Here is a 27,332-nt window from a genome sequence, read left to right on the forward strand (position 1 = left end):
CACTCCAGCATGGATGACAAGAGCGAAACTTCGTCTCAAAAAAGAAATAAAAATTAGCCAGGCATGGTGGTGCACACCTGTAGTCCCAGCTACTCAGAAGGCTGAGGTAGGAGAATCACTTGAACCCCGGAGGTGGAGGTTGCAGTGAGCTGAGATTGCACCACTGCACTCCAGCCTGGGCAACAGCAAGACACCATCTCAAAAGAAAAAATAAAGGGAAAGGGAAGGACAGGGAGGTGATCGCACAATCCTGGTTCCACACTCAACACTGAGTGTCATGGCCCCTGCTGTATAGAGGGCCCAGCTGGAACTCCTAACTGGCCTGTCTACACGTGTTCTTCCAGGAAAATGGTGCAAATGTCAGTTGACATTCAGACTCTGAGAGGGTATCCTCCACAAACACAACCTGGAGGCACAGTGTGCTCGCTTCAGCTTTTGAACTCTACTTACAGTAATATTAGAGTGGTCAAAACTGGGGTGGCTTCTGCAACAAAACCTCTAAAACCAAAGTAACAGGGCTGGTCACAACTCCTGGTGTCTTCAGGCACTAATGCACCTTGGTGATGCTGAGGGCTGGGACCCAGGCTGCGCCCATTCTCCTGCTGCAGCCTCACTTTGTCCCGCCCCTGACTTGCAATGAAATACTCGCCTCCAGCTGGAATGTAAACATTTTGGAGTCTTTCGATATTTGTTCCAATTTAGCCAGTCATCATTGACATTTTCCTGGAAATTTGCACAATATTCTTTCATTTATTTTAACACTGGGATGAATTCCAAATGAAGAAGGCTCACTATTCTTCAGTGTGTTTTTAAAACATTTTTGAACCTCTCCCTCCATTTTTAGATGAGTAAATGTGGAGAAAGAGATGAAAGAACATAGAATTTTAAAAAATGATGTGGATGTATTAACTATGCCTAAGTTACCACATCGAGCCTCCTGAAGAGTCTGTGCTGGTCACACCCGTCTGTGTCATATTCAGGGTGGCCAAAAGTGGATGCTGGTGTGCTTCTGACTTGGGGGTTTTCTCGGGGATGCATGTAAGAACAGGAAACAAAGGATGTTACATAGCGATGAGGAACCTGAACAGCTTCTAAAACAAAGATTGACTGTAACAGGCTTGGTGAGCGTTCTGACAGATCCAGACATCAGGCAGCAGGATCCCCCGTGAGTTGAGAAATACAGTCCTAACCATTTATTCAGTCCAGGAGAGTTACACAGCAGCACACTAGAAGATTTAAGGATGCAAAGTCCATGATGAAAGAACTGTCATCTTGAGGGGTTTGGCACCCAACATTGGATTAAACTGAAGCCCAGGAATGTCTGCAAATATTCCCCCCCAACCCCCTCCCCAGTGCTGAGTAATCTTTACTATCTGCCTGACAATGGGATGTAGGAACTGTGTCTCACCCAGAGGGTGCAGGTGGAGTTTTCTTAGATGCTGCAGGGCAGGGTCAGTGTGGGATTTAATATTATTTTGAGTATAAGATAGAAGAATCAAGTTGCAGGGGTGGTTTAGGAATAGTGAAGTTACCTCCAATAAAGTCCCCTTCCCAAGACTGCAGATATCATCATGTACTTAACAAAACCTCATTAATCAGAGATGTGTACTGTACAAATGAAACCTTTTGTACAACCCTTTTCTTGGGTAGACAACAAGAAGTGTGAAAAAATTGAACTCAGGCTGGGCGCAGTGGCCCACGCCTGTAATGCCAGCACTTTGGGAAGCTGAGGTGGGTGGGATTGAGACCATCCTGGCCAACATGGTGAAACCCCATCTCTACTAAAACTACAAAAATTAGCTGGGCATGGTGGCATGCGCCTGTAATCCCAGCTATTTGGAAGGCTGAGGCAGGAAAATCGCTTGAGCCCGAGACACATAGGTTGCAGTAAGCCGAGATTGTACCACTGCACTCCAGCCTGGCGACAGAGTGAGACTCTGTCTGAAAAAAAAAAAGTTGAACTCAATAGAAACCAAGGAAAGGCAAATAAACATGTTAAGTAATTTTCCATTTGCCAATCTGCCAGAGGGTAGAAAGGAACAATAATCATTATTTGTGAGGGTCTCAGAAAACGACAGCTCACATCGCTGTGGTCAAAGTAAAATGAATGTGATCTGTCATTCATTGCTTTCTCAGAAAGTATAATATAGAAATATATATAGGAGTGTTTAAAACTGTAACTTGTTATTTTTACTGCCCAGGAACTTCAAATAAAAGCAACTTAAACACCTTCCAAGTAAGAAAATGGTACAATGAGCTGGGTACAGTGGCTCACACCAGTAATCTCAGCATTTTGGGAGGCTGAGGCAGGCAGATCACTTGAGGTCAGGAGTTCAAGACTAGCCTGTCCAACAGGGTGAAACCCATCTCTACTAAAAACACAAAAATTAGCCAGGAAGGGTTGGGGGGGTGCCTGTAATTCCAGCTACTTGGAGGCTGAGGCAAGAGAATTGCTTGAATATGGGAGGTGGAGGTTGCAGTAAATCGAGATCATGCCATTGCACTTGAGCCTGGGTGAAAAGAACAAAACTAAGTCTCAAAAAAAAAAAAAAAAAAAGAGAGAGAAAATGTACAATGCATATAGAAGAATATTTAAAGACTAGAAGGATACTCAGAATACAGTCATGGTAGGTAGAATACCCCTCAAAGGTGTCCACATCTCTCCCTGGAGCATGTGAATATGTCCTGTTATATGGAAAAGGGGAATTAAGGTTGCTATTGGTTTACTATAAGAATGAGAAATTATTCTTTTTCTGGGTGGGCCCAATGGAAACACTCGGGACTTTACAATGGAAGAGGGAAACAGGAAAGTCTGAGTCAGAGTGATGCAATGTGAGAAAAACTTGACTGTCACTGTCTTTGAAGATGGAAGTGGCCATAAGCCAAGGAATGTAGACACCGTCAAGAAGCTAGAAAAGGTAGGAAAATGGATTTTCACCAAGAGTTTCCAAAAAGAAACAGCTCAGCCGACACTTCATGTTAGACTAGTGAGATCCATTTTAGACTTCTGATTTCCAGGATTGTGAAGATAATAAATTTGTCTTGTCACCAAGCTTCTGATAATTTGTTCCCATCAATGTAAACAAACATTTTGTTAACTGAAAAACATCGAGTTTTGCAAGTTGTACACAACTATGGTTTGAATGTGTTCCCCAAAGTTTGTGTGAAACTTAATCCCTCTGCTCTCATGAATGGATTAAAAGATTTATGAGGGTGCTTTTCTCATGGATGGATGAATATCACTGTCACTGGAGTGGGTTTGTTATCATGGGAGTGGCTTTGTTATAAACTGAGCTGTATCTGGCTCTACTGCTCTTTCCCTGTCACCACGTGATGCCCTTCACCATGTTATGACATGCCAACATGTTCTTCACTAGATGCCGGTAGCATGTTCTTGGACTTCCCAGCCTCCAGAACCATGAGCTAAAGAAAGTTCTTTTCTGTATAAATTATCCAGTCAGTGGTACTGGTTATAGCACCAGGAAATGGACTAACACAAGCACTGAAGGTTGAGTTGAAAAATAATACACACACACACACAAGAACAGACTGAGATGTTATACAATTTGCCTAAATTAATTGTGGTTCCATCTAGCTGGCAATGTTACAGTTGATTTATATTATTTTTATATATTTTATTATTTACATTTTATACAGTACAGATGTATTATTTTGAAATAAGAAAAAATGTTATTTTAAAATGCAGTGATCATGGTTGTTTCAGGCTGTATTGCAAATTTGCGTCACAGATATTTTACAGAGAAACTTTAATTTGTCATTCTTTTTAACTTGCAGTGTTACTTGTGAAATCTTTCTCCTGTAGGATAATCTTTTTCCAAAATTATAGACAGCTGGTCACTGATGGCCATGCAGAAACCTGAACAAACATCTTTCATTAAAGGATACTCTTAGGTAAGCACTTACAATTTTTTAGTATATTACAGGGAGATGCTTTTTACTGTTCCAACTGTAAAACATTGCTAAGACGAATTGCATAGCCATATGACAGTGGTGATTATAACTATTTTGTAGGAGCATTAAAATAATGATTATGCTTTGTTTCATGAGAAAGCAGAGTGGAAAATTCCACATACCTCTAATTACATAACTTAATAAACATGAGAAGATTCTCTTTATTTTGGTTACACCTCTCAATATAATTTTTTCATGCAATGCAAGTTATGGCATAGGGATTATGGTTGTCAACTGAAGAATGACAAGGTTCATAAATTTGGAAAGGGTTACAGCTTGCAGGGTGGCCATCTGACAGGCTAAGAAGCCAGAAACAGACATTTTGAGGGAGGGGCAATGGGAGCAGGAATGTGTGCCAACAAGGTGGCTGAATATACATGTTTAATAAGCTACAGGAGGGGTTATGAATCTTTATGAAAGAGGAAACATGCAAATGAGCAATAAAGCTTCACACTTCTCCAAGGGACCCATGTTCAGAAAATGGCCATATTACCATGATTGGAGGACAGAGTTTCCGACCTTCTGACTTCAAAAGGTGATGCGGAGGACACAAAATTCCCAACTGCACATTCCTTGCAGAGTCCATGGTCCGTGGTCTCTTATCAGGCAAAAAGGAAGGGCTGTGTCAGGTTGGTCAATAGCGGTGGAGTCATTTGAAAGACTGGTTTCTGTTTCGCTTTTAGGGAAGAAAGCCTAATGGTGGCCAGCAGGGCAGGGGCACATTGAGGTGTGTCTGACCTCATCCCTTCATGGCCAAGAACTCAGTTTTCAAGGTTACGCTGGGGACCTGTGGGACAGGAAGGGGGTCCATTCAGTCAGTTGGGGGGCTTAGTATTTCATTTTTATTTCTCATGGGTTTTTCTATAAGGCCAATAAAAAACAACAAACATGCATGGAAGAAGTACTGTGGCCACCTTAAAATATCTAATACTAGTATTACCTAGCTATTATGGACAGAACGGTTTCTCCCCCAGATTGATATGTTTGAAGCCTTAACCCCCCTACTGTGACCATAAGTGAAGACAGGGCTTATAAGGAGGTAGTTACGGTCAAATGAGGTCACAAGGGTGGGGCTCTGGATAGATATAGTGATCTTATGGAAGGACATCAGAGAGCCTCTCTTTCCCCCACAGGCACACAAGGAAGAGGCCATTTGAGCCCACAGCAAGAAGGCTGCCATCTGCTGGCCAAGAGAAGTGGTCTCAGAATGAAACCACCTTGCTGCCACCTTGATCTTGGACTTCCAGTTTACAGAACTGTGAGAAATACATGTTTGTTGTTTAAGCCAGCCTGTCTATGATATTTTGTTATGGCAGCCTGAGCTATGATATATGGAATGCCTGTTTATTATGTTTAATGTCTGTGTCAATCTTATCAGGTAGCTACTGTCATTATCCCATTGTGGCAAACAGAGGCTTATGGAACTAAGTGGTCTAATGTCACACAGCTGATCATTGGAAGAACAAGAAATCAAACTGAAGTCTTCTGATGCTAAATTCTTTTTTTTGGGGGGGGCGGGGGAGACAGTCTTGCTCTCTGTTGCCTAGGCTGGAGTACAGTGACGCGATTTCGGCTCACTGCAACCTCTGCCTCCTGGGTTCAAGCGATTCTCCTGTCTCAGCCTCCTGAGTAGCCAGGATTACAGACACATGCCACCACACTTGGCTAATTTTTATATTTTTAGTAGAGACGGGGTTTCACCATTTTGGCCAGGCTAATCTTGAACTCCTGACCTCTGGTGATCCGCCCTCCTCAGCCTCCCAAATTGCTGAGATAACAGGCGTAAGCTACCTTGCCCGGCCTCTGATTCTAAATTCTATACAATCATGATTACTCAGATTATTTTTTTTTAAATAATGTGTTACTTTCATCGTTGAACCTCATAAACAGTTGTATAACTTTCTGGTTTTCCCATCACCTAAAATAATATCATATATTACTAAAACTACCGTAGCTTTACTTTAGCTGTTTCTTTTTCAAAACATCAGCAATTATATTTCAGTGAGTTGTCTTAATTTTATATGGCTGGGTATAGAAAGAAGAGTAACTCCATTTTAGAGATGGCAGTAACCAGGAATAATCATGGTGCCCATCATTTTTGGCTGGAGAATTTTAAAAGTATATTGAAAAAAAATTAGTGCTTTAGCGGAGATTGTGCTAATGATTCTGCTATTGGCAGGTCACCCCAAGAGAAATAGTCTCAGCCCATCAACTTGCTGATGCTACAATTTCTCTGGGAGAGGTGAGGATGTTCTCGAAGGCAAGAGTACTCATTATTGTAAAGATAAAACATGATTTAAAAGACTTGTGAGAAAAGTCGTTTTCTAGAAGCACAACAAACATCATGAGGAAGCCATGCTGCTTATCTACAATCTTTGCTTTGATATTTCTGTGTTGGATTAGTCTTTGATATTTGGAAATCAGATCATCATTGTTGGAGCAGTGGTGTTCTTAATGAGAAAAAAAAAAAAAACCATCTAAAGCGAACGGTGTTTAGATGTTAAATGGTGGAGAGGAAAGACTGTAAATGTTAAGAGGTGAGTTAGGAAAACATGAAGGAACTCTAGCTTGGAGCCAATTAGAATAGGACTGAGAGAAGTAGTGGATGATACGATAGATGTTTAGTAACAGCTTGCAGACAAGGTTCACTAAGGACCTGTCAAAAGTAACTCTTCCAAATACCACGATAGAGTCAAGGCAGAGGACATCTTTACATTGTTTAATTATGATATATTTCTTGATTATAGAAAATTACAGAGAAACTTCACAAGGAGCCTCTTTCAAAAAATGCTAATCTAAGTCATTAATATAATTTGAATATTTACAATAGAAAATTATTCAATTAGGCTACTATAGTTCTTTTTCAGTAGAAATCAGTGATAGTATGATCAATAAGATTTTTGTCCAGGATGGAATGTCCTGCTGAATCTATTATGCATTACTGTCTTTCCTGAGAATATGCAAGAAGTAAACAAATAGCATCTCTTTATGTCAGAAATTTAGATGTCAACAAAACCTCATCGCTTCCTGGGGAACTCTGCAATTGTTGCTTCGTCAATGGGCAAGAGCCCAGCAAGTCCTGCCTCTTTGCTTCTGTCCACACTTAACAGGCTGGCACCCTGAAGAGTTATTTAATTTAGAAAAGTGCTCCCAGTACTGCTTTCTACTCTTCATCTTAAATAAGCAAGTTTTCCTCCTAAGAAAATAAATCAGGAAAAGCTCCCTGGTGAAAAGAAAGCTTATCAACCACGGAGTCCTGGGGAGAAGCTGTTTCCTGCCTAAAGGTAGGAATTACCTGTCTGAGCTTTCTGCTGTTACGGCAAAGGCCCTTGGGCACACTCAGGCTTTCAAGAAGCTGTGTATCCTCTGCCCTGTCATGGGAACCTCATTTGGCAGTTTTGCTGAGTCAAAGCATTGGACGCTGCAGTCAGCTACTTCAAGCCGCTGGCTTTCCCCTCTGGATTGTTTATTTCATCTTTACCCTCAAAATTTCATCCACGATTCAGTCTGTGCTCAAATATACCTTTGTCCTTGAGATCTGGGAAGGCTTCCTGCGTCCACTTCTCTCTTCTCACATTTGCTCTGTGTTTTCTGTTTATAACGCTCGTTTTCGTCGAACAAAGCTTGGGCTTTAGAGGTCGACCTGGGTTCAGATCCTGGCTCTGAGTCTCACTGCGTGAAGACGCTGAACAGATTTCTTGATTTTTATGACCCTCTATTTCCTCATCTATAAAATAGACCTAAGACTGCCAAATGTCACCATATTTGTTTAAAAAATCGTTTGACATGTTGTCCGTCAAACACTGGACCAGATACTGTGTTCTTCCTTCTTCCTGTTACAGGTAGTTACACATGAGCAAGGCAGGAGAGGGCTTTCCATCGCCCCTGCCCACTAGGAATGTCGAGGGATGGTTCAGCAATGATCACATCTCTTTTAAAATGATAATTCGGCAGCCATTTCCTGATGGTCCACACCTGTTAACATCAAAATGTGAACTGAATGCAGACCCCAGGAAGAAGCAACTGGGCGCGCCTGTTAAGAGACAAAAATGGTGGAGTACGATGTTCCGGTGGGGTACACACCACCGGAAAAGGGGAAAAGGGAAGAAAGCCTCAGGCGGGCATGCGCATAACTCCCTAAACACGCTGGGTGTGCTCAAGTCCCAAGGGCGAGGAAAGCACTGCGCATGCGGGAAGCCCACCCTCAGGGGAGAATCCTGGGAAAGAGGCCAGCGTGTAAAGTCCCAGGATCAACGTTAAAGCACACTGTTTGTTTTGTGTTTTATTTTTGTTTGTTGTTTTATTTTGAGATGGAGTCTTGCTCTGTCATGCAGACTGGAGTGCAGTGGCGCCGTCTTGGTTGACTGCAACCTCTACCTCCCGGGTTCAAGCAATTTTTGTGCCTCAGCCTCCCGGGTAGCTGGGATTACAGGTGTGCGCCACCCTGTAATTTTCATATTTTTAGTAGAGACGGGGTTTCACCATGTTGGCCAGGATGGTCTTGAACTCCTGACCTCAGGTGATCCGCCTGCCTTGGCCTCAGAACTCCCAAAGTGAGGGTGAGAAGCAGAGAAGTAACAGTCTACATGGCACAGCTTTTTTTTTTTTTTTTTTTTTTTTTTTAAGATTCATAGAGAGATATGGATTAATTGACAGTTAATTAATCTGTACCTCTGTTTCTGGGATTACGGGCATGAACCATCATTCCCAGCCTTTTGTTCTCTTCTCTCTTGGACTTTCAGGAGCTTAGTTGGGTCTCTTCCAAGTGAATTTCCTTTCTTTCCTGTTCTAAAGGCCTTTTATGTTTAAAATTTATTTATTTTCTCATTAAATTTTTTTTTCCATTTTCAACATTGTTGCATTTTTATTGGTGACAGTTAATTTGGAATATTATATAATTACATACTCTTGAATTACATAATAAACCACTCTAATAATATAGTGTCATTATTATAGTGCAGAAAGTCAGAACTTTCTGGAAAACCTGAAATTCATTTCTCATAGATTTCTTTCCAGCACAGTTATTATTCTTACCCTTCCTGCTTTTCCTTTTTAAAAAATTATTTCCATAGGTTTTTGGGGAACAGGTGGGGTTTGGTTACATGAGTAACTTTTATAGTGGTGATCTGTGAGATTCTGGCGCACCCATCTCTTAAGCAGTGTACACTACACCCGGTTTGTAATCTTTTATCCCTCTCTCCCTTTCCCCTCTTCCCCCGAGCCTGGTCCCCAAAGCCCACTGAATCATTGGTAAAGGCTTTTTAAATAAACTTCCACTGCTGCTCTGAAAATTGCCTCAATCTTTTTTCTGCCTTATGCCCCTCAGCCAATTTCTTTCTCCTGAGGTGGCAAGGGCTGAAGTTGCTGATGATGACCTATACGGATTCGCTGCTGGTAATTCGGTTCTCTGCCACTGTTAACATTACTGTTTCATTTCTGTTCAGTTACTGATTATTTAATAACATTTTAATTTACAGGGGTGTTGGGACCACGCCTTACATAACTCTCTATTCCCCAGAACTAAAGATAGTGCCTTGGGTATATCAGACAGTCTGTGAGGAGTTGCTGAATTAAAATAAGTTGGTCAAAAGAGAAACAGAGAAAAAAATAAAAGGCATATAACCAACATTCTGTGTCCTCAATTTCTCTCCTCAGTTTAGAGGAGATCAGCAGATGTCCCCGTCCTAAATACCAAAGGATATTTTAGATCAGGACTGTGGCAGACTGGGTCCTAACAGTTCTTACGTTCTCTGTTACTGGACAAGATCTCAGAGCCATTGTGACCCCACTCAAAAGTCTTAAAACACTGTGTTTTTTTTTCCCCCCTTTTGCTATACAGGACATTAGCGGGACAATTGGCAAAAGAGCTACAGGATAGGTCAAGGAGCATATCAGTGCTAACTTCTGATTTTGATGATTGTACTGAGGTTAGTAAGACAGAAATATTTAGAAATAGGAAAGCATTATGTCTGCAACTCACTCCTCAGCTGTTTAGAAAAAGACCCATTAAGACGCAGAGAGAATGATGGAGCAAACGTGATAAAATGTCAGTATTTAGGAATCCACTTGAAGATTGTATGGGTATTCACCGTACTTTTTTTTGCAACTTTTCTGTAAGTCTGAAACTATCTCAAAATAAATAAATATATATATTTTTTAAACTGAGATCACGTTTGCATCTTCTCTGACTTGTGGCCAGATGGGGGAGTTATCAGACCAATGTATAGTCCTCTTTCTCTTCTCCCTAAATTAAGATGTCTGCTTGCCTAAATTTCACAGCCTGGGAAATGACACCAGTTATATAATGGGATAAGCCTGATGCATAGCAGTTGGGACAGTCAGATCTGCAAGGTCAGAAGCATTTCTGATGTCTATCTGCAATTGGTAGCCCCACACTTCCCAACTCTGCATTCACTCTTGAGATGTTAGCCCAGAGTTTGCCTCTCCCACAGAGATCAGACATTATAGATGTTGCTTGACCAATAATGTTGGACATGTGTGCCTTCTATACTACAGAGCCAGGAGACACATCACCTTGGGAAAGATCAGCTTTCACTAAGAAGGCTTTATTGACACACTTTCTTAATAGATGTGCATAGTGGTCAGAATTTTTTGACTCCATAACAAAGTTGTCGTTGCGTAGAAGAAGAAGGGGAAAAGAATACCACCATAGATTTGTCCCATTTTTGTGAAAGCTGAAAGATAAATATTGGAACAGTTCTTTGTACGTAAGGGCTAAATGATATGCTTTATTGTAAATAAAACAAGTTTCCCCATGATTTTTCTTATGATATTACTAGCCTGTCAGATTCCTCTCCCATGGCAAATCAGGAACTCTGAGGATGACATCTGCAGGAGTAGGTTTGTCAGAGATGTGTGAACCAGAGCAGCTCCATCTTGAGTAGGAGTTGGGTAAAATGAAGCTGACTGGGCTGCATTCCCAGATGGTTAAGACATTCTAAGTCACAGGATGAGATAGGAGGTCGGCGCAAGATACAGATCATAAAGACCTTACTGATAAAACAGGTTGCAGTAAAGGAGCCAGCCAAAACCCACCAAAACCAAGATGGCCACGGGAGTGACCTCTGGTTGTCCTCACTGCTACGCTCCCACCAGCGCCATGACAGTTCACAAACGCCATGGCAGCATCAGGAAGTCACCCTATGTGGTCTAAAAAGGGGAGGCAGGAATAATCCACCCCTTGTTTAGCATATCATCAAGAAATAACCGCAAAAATGGGCAACCAGCAGTCCTTGGGCTGCCCTGTCTATGGAGTAGCCATTCTTTCATTCCTCTACTTTCTTAATAAACTTGCTTTCACTTTATGGACTCACCCTGAATTTTTTTTGTGAGAGATCCAAGAACCCTCCCTTGGGGTCTGGATGGCGATCCTTCTTGTAACAGGGTCACAGCCTGAACCCACATTGTGGTCACACTGGAACTCAGGCATTTCTGCCAGACACAGGGAGCAGCCCTTTGTAAGGAATAGCTCCTGACAATAAGGGAGGAGCAGACTGAGCCAAACGAGGCAGGACAGAAATGCCCCAGATGCCAGCTGTCCCTCAGTCCTCCTCACCCTCTTAGTCTCAGATCTTCTGCCTCTGTCTACACACCCATCCTCCACATAAGGTTTTCAAGTCTGGGGACTAAAAACAGATGCAGCTAATTTTACAAAGATCTTGGAGAAGCGTTGGGAGTGTAAAGAAGCACTTTTGGGAAACCAACACAGAAGTGAAAGCCTAGACGGGGGTGTGTGTTGGGGAGTGATTCTCTCCACGTCACTGCAGAATACAGGATATCGCAGCGCCGTGTGCACCCAGGGGCCAGCACACAGAGCTCAGGGACGTTAGGGCCAGTGCAGCATGTGACTTTGGCTCCAAGCGAGGACTCGGTGCCCCACATCGAGCACTGGCATTGGGATCTTAACTGGCAGGGATGGGTGACAGCACTAGTGGCAGCCAGGAGCTCTCACACACAGCAGAGACATTGGGAAGGGCAGAGATACAGAAGTTGCCACACTGGTGGGTAGGAATGTGTTTTTGGTTAACTGTGAGATGCCTTCTGGAGAGTTCCAGTTTTGGGGGGATCAGAGATACTATGGTAGTGAGTGACAGGAGAAGCAGAGGAGTACTGTCTATATGACACAGCTTTTTTTGTTTTTGTTTTTTAATCCGTAGAGAGGTATAGATTAATTGACATCATTTGCATTTATTAGCCTGCTAATTTACAAGGATTGTTATCTTTTTAGGATATCAACTTATATAGGCACATTAAAATAAGTCATATTCATTTACCTACTGCCTTTGTACTATTACCTAATACTCACGAAAGTAATGCAGTGATATTTTTAAGCTGAGGTGCACATTGGAATTACCTAGGGAGTTGTAAAAATACATATGCCTCCATCCCATGCTTAGAAATCAGACTGAAGGATTTAGGATGAGGTCAAAATAGCTATAGTTAAAATCTCTTAAGGAGATTTTAGCATTTGTTTCTTTGTTGAGGACTGACAATAAACAATGTGTACTGTAACATAACATAAAATTATAACGATATACCTATTCTCTACTTAGATAATAAAGCCTATAGCCATGATAAAATATAGCAGATGAATCACAAAAGAAAATAATAATTAATTATAACATTGTTTTGCATTTCTGTTGCACTTTCCGTCTTTTCAAAGCACTTTACAACCATTATACCGATTTGCTTCTATAACAATTATGAAAGCGAGGACTGAAGATCTGGACTGAACTGTTGTGCTGTTCCTTGGAATGAAGACAGTGAGGGGGATAAGGCGGTATGCAACGCATGGGCAGAGAGGGCGTCTCATGGGACCAGATGCAGGCAAGTGTTGTATGTACCAAGCTTAAAGGTAGCGTGGTTCTAAACGCGCCCCTGGCATTCAACAGAGACTGCTCAGCACCTTGTTTGCTTTTTGTACTCAACTCTTCTACAGGAAAATTACAGTCCTTAGAGTTAACTGTCTTGTTATCATCATGTTCTATAATTTAAGTATCCAAAGCCTCCATACATGAAGTCTCCACCTGGCACCTGCCAGGAACACCTTTAGAAATCTATTCACTTGCGAGCATGGTGGTTCACCCTGTGATCTCAGCACTTTGGGAGGCTGAGGTGAGCTGATCACCTGAGGTCAAGAGTTCAAGACCAGCCTGGCCAACATGGTGAAACCCCTGTCTCTACTAAAAATACAAAAATTAGCCGGGTAGTAGTGGCTCATGCCTGTAACCCCAGCACTTTGGGAGGCTGAGGCATACGGATTGCTTGAGGCCAGGAGTTTGAAACCAGCCTGGTCAACATGGTGAAACCCCATCTCTATTAAAAATACAAAAATTAGCCAGGCATGGTGGCGTGTGTCTGCGGTCCCAACAACTTGTGAGGCTGAGGCAGGAGAATTGCTTGAACCTGGGAAACAGAGGGTGCAGCAAGCGGAGATGATATCACTGCACTCCATCCTGGGCAACAGAGGGAGACTCTGTCTCTAAATAAATAAATAAATAAATAAATAAATAAATAAATAAATAAGAAATCTATTCACTTAAGATTCCAGGCAGAAGAGTTGACAATCCGGTTCTGCCCAGTGAAAACCAGCTTGGTCAGGTAACCTCCATTTTCACTAGAAATTCAGAACTAATTTAGGAGAACAGCTTTGCCCATGTGAATCATCGTCATTCTTGTACTTTAGATAAGAGTTAGAAGCACAGACACAACATCTGCCCTGATAGTTGCCTGGCTGAGGTAGATACTCTTATCATAGTGCTTGCATGTTGTTGAAAATGCTCTTGCAGGATGAAATGAAATTTGGCTTTAATTTATAGATTTGGAGGTGAATATTTTTGAACTCAATATATTCATTTTCTATGAATATTTCTAAGAGAAAAAAATCAGCAGACTTTGAACAATGTCAAAGGAATAATCATCTTTTAATCTTTTTTTATTAAACTTTAATTCTAAAAGCATTTGGATAAATATAATTTTGCCTCCATTATCATTAAAAAGTCATGGCATTCAAATGATATTATTTTGTGTACATAAATCAATGTAATCAATGATTTATTGTTTGATATATCTTTGTATAAACTGATCATTTGATAATCTGCTACTAAGAGGGAAGGTTAATATTTTTATAGGTTTCAGCCGTGGAGGCAGAAATGCATACACTCATACTGAGTAAGCAAAAATATGACTCCTCTCATCTGCCCCACCAATAAGACTTGCTGGCTCTATCTGTTTGCTTTTTTCTTCCCAGACATCATCTTCCTGGACAACCACACTAGCTTTGCATGCATATGTACGTTTCTCCATTTCCACTCTTGCTGAGTCTTCTTCCCATCCACTTACACAACAGCCAACATATTTTTTATTTTTGAGATGGAGTCTCGCTTTTGTTGCCCAGGCTGGAGTGCAATGGCGCAACCTTGGCTCACTGCAACCTCTGCCTCCTGGGTTCAAGTGATTCTCCTGCCTTAGCCTCCCGAGTAGCTGGAATTACAGGCACCCACCACCGCACCCGGCTAACTTTATATTTTTAGTAGAGATGGGGTTTCACCATGTTGGCCAGGCTGGTCTCAAACTCCTGACACAAGGTGATCCACCCACCTCTGCCTCCCAAAGTGCTGGAATTACAGGCATGAATCACCATGCCCAGCTCAAAATACTTTTTAATTTAATTAAATGGATTTATTTATTTAAGATGGAGTCTTGCTCTGTCACCCAGGCTAGAGTGCAGTGGTGGGATCTTGGCTTACTGCAACCTCTGACTCCCGGGTTCAAGTGACTCTCCTGCCTCAGCCTCCTGAGTAGCTGGGACTACAGATGCCCAACACCACACACAGCTAATTTTGTATTTTTAGCGGAGTCAGGGTTTTACCACGTTGGCCAGGCTAGTCTCAAACTCCTGACCTCATGTGGTCTGCCCACCTCAACTTCCCAAAGTGCTGGGATTACAGGCATGAGACACTGTGCCTGGCCCACGATTCTTTTAAAAAAGTGTGTAAATTGGATCACATGATTCCAATTTCATCCAGTGGTTTCCCATTGCATTTGGGATAATATCGAAACTCTTTGAGACCCAGAATTCTCTCTCTCTCTAATTCACTGTGCCTTAGCCACGCTGACCTTGGGGTTTCAGGACTCACAGTGTGACCCCCAGCTCTTGGCCTGGACGTCCTCAGGTCTCAGCTTAAATGGCACTTCTTTGAAGAAGCCTCTGGTTACTCTGCCCTGTTCTATCAGAGCCTTTATCACAAGGTAGAGAACAGCGTATCCAGGAATTTGTCTACTCACTTAACACAGCTCCATGATGGCTGGGCTTTGTCTGTTTCTGTCCATTACTTTGCCTAGAACAATGAATGAATGAATGAATATCAGAATGTTTCAAGTAAGGCTGGGACTTGGAAAATGTGTGTGATTCGGTCTTATACAATACGCCCAAATGCTGGTCCCAATCATCCCCACAAGATCTTCTCAACAGGTTACTTATAATTTTTCACCCTTGTGTTCACAGTGATCCAACTCTCCTTCTGTCTGTCATGTGTTTACGCCTCATTTCTCTCAATCTTATAATGGGGACATTGCAGCGATTCAGTCAACACTATTCTCTACCATCACTGTCTACAGTACAGCATTTATTTTTTATTTTTGTATTTTTACTGAAAGATGTCATGAGTGTGTATCTGACCTCTTCAGTTACAAAGTGAGAAATTGAAGAAATGGTTCCCATTTCTCCTTGGCACTGAGTTCTGTGTTGACTTGAACACATGCATCCTCTCCGACATGCATGTGAAAATATAATTTTCTCCCTTCTCTTAATTTCTGGGATTGCTTTTAAATGAGGAGCCTCCAAGTTCAATTTTGCATGAAATATATATTTTTAACAAGTTGATTTTTTAACAAGTTGATATTTTTTCACATGCTGAAACCATCTGTCACTCAGTAAAGCCTAGAAATCAGATATATCAAAAACTAACCTTTCTTTAAGAAGAAAATATTATCATTTTTTAAAAGACCATTATACCCCCAGAGATTTAGGGTAATTTTGTTTTGAAGCAACACTGACCTCCTGTGGCCGGGAGAATCCTTCCCCTTTTTTTTTTTTTTTTTTTTTTTGAGACGGAGTTTCACTCTTGTTACCCAGGCTGGAGTGCAATGGCGCGATCTCGGCTCACCGCAACCTCTACCTCCTGGGTTCAGGCAATTCTCCTGCCTCAACCTCCTCAGTAGCTGGGATTACAGGCACGCGCCACCATGCCCAGCTAATGTTTTGTATTTTTAGTAGAGACGGGGTTTCACCATGTTGACCAGGATGGTCTCGATCTCTTGACCTCATGATCCACCCGCCTCGGCCTCCCAAAGTGCTGGGATTACAGGCTTGAGCCACCGCAACCGGCCTTTTTTTTTTTTTTTTAAAAAAAAGGGGTTTTTTTTTTTTTTTTTTCCCGTAGGTATGGATTGACATTATTTGCATTTCTTAGCTTGCTAATTTACAAGGATTGTTATCTTTTTGGACTATCAATTTACATATGTTACATTGTTACAATTTTCATATGTAACAAATTACATATGTTACAATTAAGTTATATCCATTTGACCACTACCTTTTTACTCTTATCTATTCAAAGGAATGCAATGATTTTTAAGCTGAGGTGCACATCAGAATTACCTACGGAGTTGCAAAAATACATGTGCCAAGAGTTTTTCTTGTAATATTTTCTCTATCACGGTAATATTTATTTTCAGCCCACAAAATTTACTGTAACTTAATAGTGTTGATATTTTCAGTCTATAATTCTAGTCACAAACGCAATATTTAGGAAAGTAACTTCTTGTTCTCTGTCAATTGTGGGAGGAAAATGCAACCCGATGTTGTAAGACCTCAAAGTACAGAAGACACAGTATTTGAAGTGCATTCACTCTAAGTTTGAGGTTATTTCTTCCGTTGGGGGCACGTTTCTCCTGTTCCTTCCATTTCTATAAATGACGCCATTTTATTAACTTCACATTTTATTTGGGGTCAGCTGCTCCTTATTTAGCTATAGCTCATTATCCTCACCATCAATTTACATTTCAGAATACCTTATGTGTGACTCTCTCCACCATCTGCATTTGACCACCTTTGTTTTCTGCTTCCCTGAAGATGGCGGTGGCCTCCTGGGTGACTTTTCTGCTCCTCTCCTCCTCTGCCCTCCCTGCTAGGATCTCCCTCTCCTCTTCAGAAGCACCCCCCACCCCCTCCCTTGCAACAGTGGCTCCTGGTGAGTCTGTGATGAACAGGCAGAAATTAGGATGAGAATTCAAAACTGTTTATGACAATTTGACAGAGCAATTTTGTGTATGTTTGGATCTAAGAAAATAAATTGGGCTTATATTTTTGTAGTTGATTGTCTTGTTTCCATTTCATGTTCTAGAAATTGATTTCTACAGTCTGTTAAAGCAGCCCTGGTCAGTGATGGATTGGAGGAAAACTTGCCCTTCATCACCGAGGCGTGGGGATCACAGCTTTACTCCATCCCGCTGGGTTAGTCCTTCCTAAGCACTGTTGTCTCGTGCATTATTCCCTTACTCAACAATGTTAATGTCTTCTCATTTTCCATCGTATCATGTTGTATTAGTCCGTTCTCACGCTGCTAGGAAAAGATGCCTGAGACTGGGTAATTGATAAAGAAAACAGGTTTAATTGACTCACGGTTCCTCAGGGCTGGGGAGGCCTCAGGAAACTTACAATCATGGCAGAAGGCACCTCTTCACAGGGCAGCAGGAGAGAGAATGAGTGCCAGCAGTGGCAATGCCAGGTGCTTATAAAACCATCAGATCTCATGACACCTCACTCACTATGATGAAAACATGATGCAGTTACCTCCCACGGGGCCCCTCTTGTGACACGTGGGGATTGTGAGGATTACAATTCAAGGTGAGATTTTGGTAGGGACACAGCCAAACCATATCCCATGTCTAAACTTGGTGTGGGGTTTCTAGTGAATTTAACTTCAGCCCAGCTGCCCAGCCTTCTCCTTAATTCAGCTCACCAGGCTCTCCAGACCTCTGCTTATGTGGACAGGTGCACGCATGTATGCACACAGTGGCTTCCACTCCATTCTTAGGCTCCCGAGCCAACCCCGCCCCAGAGGCCTATCCCTCTGTGTGACCCAGTCAAAGGGGATCATTGTTTCAAGGTCCACTTCAGGTTTTCCTCCTAGGAAGCTTCCTGCTCATCCCAAACGTTACTGGTCATCGGGTCCACTCAGTTCCCACAGTGGTCACCATGACAACAGGTCAGCACAGGCAGCTTGCATGGGCCGAGGGCCTCACCTGCCCCACCCCACCTGCTATGCCTGTGCTCTCTGGGAAGCATCTCTTGTGCCTCTCACACCAGCCGATGAGGTAGCTCATTTTCTTTTTGAGACGGAGTTTCGCTCTTGTTGCCCAGGCCGGAGTGCAATGGTGCGATCTCGGCTCACTGCAACTTCAGCCTGCCGGGTTCAAGCACTTCTGTCTCAGCCTCCCGAGTAGCTGGGATTACAGGAATCTGCCATCACTCCTGGCTAATTCTGTAGATTTTACTCGAGATGAGGTTTCTCCATGTTGGTCAGGCTGGTCTCGAACTCCTGACCTCAGGTGCCACCTGCCTCGGCCTCCCAAAGTGCTGCAATTATAGGCGTGAGCCACTGCGCCTGGCCCGGTAGCTGCTATTTTCATCTCCATTTTATGGATGAGGAAACTGAGACACAAGGTGTTAGTCTCATGCCCTTGGTCAAAGAGGCTGGAAGGGGTGGAGAGGGGGATCATGGCAGTCTTGATTGTTTTTTTATTTCTCTGCGAGGTAACTACTAGGAACTCTAGTTTACAGAGGAGGACATTTAAAGCTCAATGCCCTGGGCCACAGGCTGGGGAAGCACTGATGTGAACCCAGGTCACTTGTGTTAGTGCCCTTAGGCTGTGGTACCAAATCACCACAGTCCAGGTGGCTTCACACAGCAGATTTATCATCTCACGGTGCTGGAGGCCGAAAGTCTGAAATCAAGACGTTGGCAGTGTTGGTTCCATCTGGTAGCTCAGCAAGAGAACCTGTTTTGCGCTTCCCCCTCTTGAACAGCTTCTGGTGGCTGCGGGCAGGCCTCAGCATTCCTGGCCTCCTAGCTGCTTCATGCCAGCCTCTGCGTCTGTGTTCACAGAGGTCTCCCTCTGTGACGATCTGTGCCTAATCTCCCTCTCCTCTCTCTTATAAGGACTGCATTTAGGGCCCGCTTCGCTCTAAACCCAGGGTGATCTCATCCTTGAGATCCTTAACTACATCTGCAAAGATCCTAGTTCCAAGTATGTCACGCTCTCAAGCCATGGAGGTCAGGACTTGAACGTATCTTTCTGGGGGCTGCCACTCAATTCACAGCATCAGTCTCATTATAAAGTCTGCATCCTTTCCACACTGTTGCCGTGCGATCACTTTGTGCCAAGAAGTCTCCTATGTGATCACATGCTCTCCACACATAGGCTCAGGATTTCTTTAAGCTGTTGTAGTAAGGACCATGCTTTACCCATCATCGGCAGCCCCCAGTGCCTCACACAGTGCAACACATAAAAGGAACTGTCCAAGAGGGAATGACAGGCAGCAGTGTGATAAGACATCCTTGGATGGGAGAACCTTCCAGAATTCTCCATCATAGCATGTAGACAGTTAGGTAACATCATCTATGGATCAAGCCATTCTTATGTGTAAGCAAAAGAAAAGGTATTCCTCAGCTGGGCGCAGAGGCCGAGGCAGGCGGATCACCTGAGGTTGGGAGTTCGAGACCCGTCTGACCAACATGGTGAAACCCCTTCTCTACTACAGATACCAAAATTAGCAGGGTGTGGTGGTGTACGCCTATAATCCTAGCTACTCTGGAGGCCGAAACAGGAGAACTGCTTGAACCCAGGAGGTGGAGGTTGCAGTGAGCTGAGATCCTGCCACTGCACTCCAGCCTGGGCAACAAAGAGCAAAACTCTGTCTCAAAAAAAAAAAAAAAAAAAAAAAATAGAAAGGAAAGAAAAGGAAAGGTATTCCTTCACACAAAAAAAGACGCCTGTTGGAAGTACCTGGAAGGAACTAATAATTATTTAGCTTTTACTACATGCTAGGTCCTGTTGCACATTTTATTTTATTCTTATTTAATTCACATTTTGTTCATTAAAGTTCATAGCAGCAGGAAAAGAAATGAAGTACCAAAAATAGCTAAATTGTAGTTGGTTTGGGCATAGCCGGTTAGGCTAGCAAGATGGAAGAAAACAACTTCTGTGATTCACGATGAAAAACCATTATTGAAAAATAATTGAATCTCAAGGTATTGCGGGTCTTACTAATTGAATATGCTTTCATGGAAAAGACAAAGCCCAGCGCGGTGAGGGAAGCTTTGTTTTTGTATTGCCATTCATTGGAAAAGCTTTTAAGCTCAACAGTAAAACTGCTTATAACTTTTAGTACTAAAGTTTCAGTGATTCTTTCTTTGATGACTCTACTCAAGGGAAGTTAAACAGAGTGGCAGTAATTCTGAGCACAGCAAAGACAGGATTTCAAAACTCGATTTGCATTTTAAACTTTCAGGAGTAAGGACTTTTGTTTGTTTGAGGTTTTTTTTTTTTTTTTTTTTTTTTTTTTTTTTTTTCCAGTGTAGCCCTTGAGAATGCAATGTAAAAAGACAGCCCTTTTAGCTGAAATGATGGGTGGTGTCATTGGAGGCTGGCTGGGTAGGTAGGTGGTGGGGGGGTCCACAGGAAGGGCTCCCCCAGAATATTCAGCTTCGGAATTGTTTTTAAGTGGATTGCTTCCCAAACAGAATGAAGAGTAAATATATTTCAAATGTAATGCTTTCTTGAAAAGCAGCAAAGATTGCTTTTTAAAATGACTAAATCTGTGATGAAGGGTAAGGGAAAGTAAAGGCCTGGTATTCCCTTCTGTTTGCCTTTTGATAATTTGCTTTTGTTTGAGGTTCTGCTTTGTGGATATATGTTCTTGAACATATTTCTGTTTTAAAATCTCTCCTCTCCTGTTGTAAACTGAGTTCATCTTGACAGTGAGTGCACTGGGCTGGAGGTTGGAGGACTACTTAGGTATCAGTGGCCAAGGAAGGGCTGTTGTTGGTTTATCAGTAGCACCCCCTTGTGGCGATTCTGTGCATTTCCTAATTATAAGTAGCGGAAACGTTTATAGGACAGGATTGATTTATAAACAATATTTTATTCTATTTTTCAGATTGTTAATTTAATTACTTTTCTCTCTTGCTCTAATACTTAGTCCAGTCTAAGATCCATTCTTTCCACTTTAAATTTATGGATGAAGCCTGTGGCTTGGAGCAGACTGAGGTTCCTATGAGGACTGAAGGCATTTTAATAACACTGAACACCACGTCACTGCCAAGACTGTGCCAAGTCTTCGCACTTGCTTGATTTTAAACACTTGAATATTTAATTCTAAAATACACTGTTCTCAAGACAAAAGTATTTTAATTGCTGTTTTTGTTACTTATTGGTATAGTGTTTATGTTTATTCATATTCAGAAAATAAATTCTGAAGGCTTTTTTGTTGACCACTAAAAATGTATACTCTGTGCAATACCTTATAAGCTCATACTCAAATGCTGGATGAAATTATTTGGAAATTAAGTTGCTTGAGTGCAAATTTCATACGGGAGAGCTATGGATACCTTAGAGCAAATTAGAGCTACATAGGCTTTAAATTTCTTTTAAAACCTCCATATTTCAATCAGAGAACTAAAATTGAGAATTAATGCTTTTCATGTGGGCTGAATATCTGGTTTTGAGCTTTGCTATGGCTCTAGATATTTTGGTATGCCAATTAAACTAATGTTAAAGTGCTTCTTGACAAGTTCTTACTTTTTGGCCGTTATAGTGCCCTATTTCTATAGCCACTTTTCCACATGCCCCTCAAGGTTTTGCCTTGTTCGAATACTTTAGATTAGAAGGTCATTCAGAGATCATTTAAAATACAATTTTGCCCAGACTGTATTACATATTACTTTTGGAGGACACTAAATTAATGCTTAGTTGTAGAAATAATCAGGTCAATTGGTTTAGAGGCTCGAGGCCTTATTCTTTATGAACCCAATACTGCGGGTGCCAGGGTTGGAGGAGTAGGACAGTGACTCACAGGCAGCTTCTGGAAGGAAAGAAGGAAGTCATGTGGGGCTCAGAAGAGTAATTCGCATTATACTCAATCTATTGTATTCAACTATTCTCCATGCAGAGCACATGAATCCTCTGCCACGGATTGGTATATCTTCACAATTTTTATGAACACTCCTTCCCTTATTTTCTCTCAGGACTGATTTTGTTGACTTTTTAGAAATTTAATTTCATATATTGGGGAAATCCATAGCATGATTTGTGCTAGTCGGCTTTGATTGTTTTCAAAACTTAAATCCTATATTTAAAAGAACTTTCTAATCAGTGTATTTGAAAAGTATACAAACACAGAAAGAAATATGTGTATATACACACATATATATGAGCACACACACACGCACACACACACACACACACATATATATTTATATTAAATCCTGGGGCCTGATAAAATAAATTTAGGTGTTTTTAATTAGAAGAGAAAGATATCTGAGGCAGGAAGATAGGGTCTGGAAGCAGGGAACATAAGGCTGACTCATACTTCAGCAATGACAGGAAATACCCTCCCATTTACATAGGGTGTATGCTGAGTAAATGACTTTGTAACTTTACTTCATCCTCTTCGTTTACATAGAGTGAACACCAAGTAACCGATGGAAACCTCTAGAAGGTATTTAAACCTCCCAAAATTCGGTAATGGGGCCTTTGAGCCTCTGTGCTCGGGCCCACTCCCACACTGTGGCGTGTAATTTCATGTTCAGTAACTTGCTGCTTTTGTTGCTTCATTCTTTCCTTGCTTTGTTTGTGCATTTTGTCCAATTCTTTGTTCAAGGTGCCAAGAACCTGGACATCCTCCACCAATAACAGTATCAGGGGTTATTGTGCTTAATATACATTTGTGAATGGTTGAAGGCTACTGCCCACCTCTGTGATCACTCTGGAGAAGAGAGTCTTGAAGATAATTGCAATTTGGATTCCCTTCACTCCAAAGTACTGTCTTGTCTTGAATTTGGGACTTTAAAGAGGCAACAGAGAGAACCCACGGAGAATGACCGAACTCTGTAATCGCATAAAGATCCTAACAGCACTCTGCTCTGTCCCTTTCTCTCTTTTTGAGCCGCTCTGGCATCAAAATGTCTGGATAGGGGCCGGGCGCAGTGGCTCAAACCTGTAATCCCAGCACTTTGGGAGGCCGAGGTGGGTGGATCACGAGGTCAAGAGATCGAGACCATCCGGGTCAACACGGTGAAACCCCGTCTCTACTAAAAATACAAAAAATTAGCTGGGCATGGTGGCACGTGCCTGTAATCCCAGCTACTCAGGAAGCTGAGGCAGGAGAATTGCCTGAACCCAGGAGGCGGAGGTTGCGGTGAGCCGAGATTGCGCCATTGCTCCAGCCTGGGTAACGTGAGTAAAACCCCCCCCAAAAAAAAAAAAAAAAAAAAAGTCTGGATATTAATTCAGCCTGCTGTTTACTACCTGGATCAGTTATGTTGCCACGTAACAAATTACCCCAAAACCTAACAGCCAAAAACAACATACATTTATTATCACACTATTTCTGTGGCCCAGGAATCCAGGAGTAGTTTACTTGGGTCATTTGCCAGCTCGTGGTGCCTCACAAGGCTGCAATCAAAGGGTCAGCTTGGGCTCTGGCTCCCTCTGAAGGCTCAGCTGAGGGAGAACTCACTAATAAGCCCATGCATGTGGCTGTTGGCTGGCCTGAGGTCAGGTTGGCCAGAGACTTCAGTTTTTTGCCACATGGGGTGCTCCACTGAGCAGCTCACAACCTGGTAGCTGGGTTCTCCCAGGGTGCACGAGAAAGAGAGTGAGAGTGAACAGGGATGGTTAGAAAGGTAGAAGTTGAGCCTTTTTGTAACCTAATCTTTAAAATGATATCCCATTACTTTCACCACGTTTCATTTGTTATATGTGTGGCACTAGGTCCAACTCACAAGCTCACATTCAACAGAAGGCGGGATGCTGGGATTCCTGAGGACACCTCAGAGGCTGCCGACCACACTGCCAGGGGCATTGTCTTATCACTAATGTCTCTGCTATTGGATTCTCTTGTGTCACGTGACTGAAATAATGATTCCTACTTTAGTGAGCCTTGAATAAGCTAATAAGACACTTAGAGCTGTACCTGGCCTATCGTTAGAGGCCAATTAAATTGAGGCATTAACAACATCCCTATATTATTATTTTTTTTTCTTTTTCCTTTTCGAGATGGAGTCTTGCTGTATCTCCTAGGCTGGAGTGCACTGGCGTGATCTTTGCTCACTGCAACCTCCACCTCCCAGGTTCAAGCCTCAGCCTCCCAAGTAGCTGGGGTTACAGGTGTGCACCACCGTGCTCAGCTAATTTTTTTTGTATTTTTAGTAGAGACAGGGTTTCCCCATGTTGGCCAGCCTGGCCTTGAACTCCTGACCTCAGGCGATCCACCCGCCTCAGACACCCAAAGTGCTGGGATTACAGGTGTGAGCCACCGTGCCCAGCTACATCCCTATTTTATAAAGGAAGACATAAGATTACGCTGAATTTACGGTACTTATCTAGAGTCCTACAACTCAGAAGGAAGGGGGCTGCTGGGATGTGAACCCAGGGCTGCCTGATTCCAAAGCCCATTCTCTTAACCACTCTTCTGTTCTAATCACAATGGAGGCTTGGATGTGATTCCATCCCCAGATGTAACAGGTAGTCACAATTGCATTCCTACTTGAATATTGTTCTCATCTATGACTTCCATGTGGATGAGGCCACCAGCCAACTTCCTTTCTTTGACAAAGTTGAGAGGCTGGACGCAGTGGCTCATGCCTGTAATCCCAGCATTTTCGGAGGCTGAGACGGGTGGATCACCTGAGGTCACGAGTTCAAGACTGGCCTGGCCAACATTCCAAAACTCAAAAATACAAAAATTAGCTGGGCGTGGTGACGCCTGCCTATAATCCCAGCTACTCAGGAGGCAGAGGCAGGGCGAATTGCTTGAACCCAGGAGGCGGAGGTTGCAGTGAGCCGAGATCGCGCCACTGCACTCTAGCCTGGGCAACAGAGCGAGACTCCATCTCAAAGAAAAAAAAATATTTTTGATTTGATTGGTCGGTGTCAATCAGTGCAGCTCACTACCTCCTGCCTTGGGAAACATTTCAGTTTTCCTAGTACTGTATTTTTCTTCATCTCTCTGGCCTCTAAATGTTGAAGTACTTTCAGCTCAACTTGGGCTTCCCTTTTTAAAAGTCTGTGCTGCTTCTTGCTGCTGTGATGCAATCTCATGGCTTTGAATATAATCTTTATGGAAATAGCTCCGAAGTTTATATTTCAAGTCCTGATCTCTCTCTCGATTTTCATACTTTTCTTACCCAGCTGCCTACTTGGATCTCTGCTTGGGAGATCTCCACTCGTCTAACGTGTCTAAATCGTGTCATGTTCAAAACATGTTCGAAACGAATTCCTCATCTTCCTTCTGAAAGCTTTCAGTTTATTTCTTTCATGTTTTTAATTTTCTTCTTCATTGCTTTTAGCACCTTCTCACATATTAAATATTTTACATTTAAGCAAATTTTAAACTTATTTTAATATATTTCACTTACATTTACTATTGCTTGCCTCTGCCCTCTGTATTTCTTCCCCCTGTTCTGAGTAAGATTATGTCTTATTTAAGTACCTGGATATGGCTGACCATATAGCAATAGTCAATAAATATTTGTTAAATAATAAATACAGACACGAAAACATAATGAGTTACGTTATATAAGTTACGTTATATGAGTTATATAACATCAGTGAAGTATGCTTTGGAGAAAGAAATCATAACCCTGTTTTTGTTTTTGGTAGGTAATTGGAAGCTGGAACTCCATGTCACCTCTCTCAGCCCGTTTTAAAACAATAGCTCTAAACAATAGACCCGAATATGCCACTGAAGAAATGACACTAGGAGGAGTAACTGTAAGAATTGGGGGCCTCTCAGTGGGTGGCCGAAAACCAGCGACAGGTGGGAAGGTGAGTCCTGCTTCCCATGCCCCAGGCTGGCTCCAGTAACTTCCATAAATAGAGGACGTGGGAAGGGGAGGTGGTGGGAAATTGGGAGCAGAGCAAGAGATGATAGGAAAGTGAGAAAAAGATTGGTTTTTATTGATTCAAAAACTAGAATTATTGAATAAATGTTCAGAGCAACGTGAGAATCAGGCTGCTTGGTGGTGCTAATTTAAAAATAGGTATAAATTACCCCATTCAACAAAAATGCTTTACATGTAGAAAAAAAGTCCAGCAAATTGAACAGAGATTTTTTTCATTCTTCTTGTGAAAGGTCAGGGCAGTTCTAATTCCAATGTCCAATTACCAGACACAATCAGCACAGCAAAGTAGAACCAACTCAATTTCAATCTCGGGCATTTGTCTCACCTTTAGCTGCCGTTGGTATGACTCACTGCAATTTTCTCATCAAAAAGCTAATTTTAGGAGCAAAATGTCAAGAAAAGATGAAAAAGAAGAGCCAGGTTTTACAGAGCCTGGGATTTTTTTTTTTTTTTTTTTAAATCAGGGCTGCACTCATAAGCTACGTGTCAAATCAGTCACCCACAGAAGCCTCTATGATGTTATGGCCGGGATCCAAGGGAATAGAAAGTAAGGCAGAAAGACAAGCATCGTTGTCCCATTCCCTAATCTCACATGTAGGAGGACGTTCTGTTCCAGATGGTCCTAAATTTTAACCTGACTTGATGATGTTTGAACAAATTCCAGTTGCCTGAACAGACTTGACAAAATGAACACCAAGTATGGTGGCCCCTGAGGCAGCGGCATCTGTCTCTTTAAAAAAACAAAACAGAACCAAATGAAAACAAACAAACAACAACAATGCCATTATTCTAAGTGAAGTAACTCAGGAATGGAAAGCCCAGTATGTTCTGACTTATAAGTGGGAGCTAAGCTCTAAGGATGCAAAGGCGTAAGAATGATATAATAGACTCTGGGGACTCGCCGGGAAAGGATGAGATGGGGTGAGGGGTAAGATGACATTTTGGATACAGTGTACGCTGCTTGGGTGAGGGTGCACCAAAATCTCAGAAATCACCACTAAAAAACTTATTCACAACCAAAAACCACCTGTACTCCCCTAAACTATTGAAATTAAACTAAAAATTAGGCCAAGCGCAGTGGCTCATACCTCTAATCCTAGCACTTTGGGAGGCCGAGGTGGGCAGGCCACTTGAGTCCAGGAGTTTGAG

General features: G+C 42.2%; 1 long non-coding RNA gene across 1 annotated transcript; it reads left to right on the forward strand.

Moving 5' to 3' along the window:
* Positions 1-3,671: 3,671 nt before the first annotated feature.
* Positions 3,672-26,730, forward strand: LOC116561795. Its single transcript, XR_004273610.1, has 2 exons — positions 3,672-5,230; positions 25,942-26,730. It is a non-coding gene; the product is annotated as an uncharacterized LOC116561795 (long non-coding RNA).
* Positions 26,731-27,332: the final 602 nt, after the last annotated feature.

Source organism: Sapajus apella, unplaced genomic scaffold, assembly GCF_009761245.1.
Source record: "Sapajus apella isolate SASKATOON/1434 unplaced genomic scaffold, GSC_monkey_1.0 scaffold30, whole genome shotgun sequence".
NCBI classification, from domain to species: domain Eukaryota; kingdom Metazoa; phylum Chordata; class Mammalia; order Primates; family Cebidae; genus Sapajus; species Sapajus apella.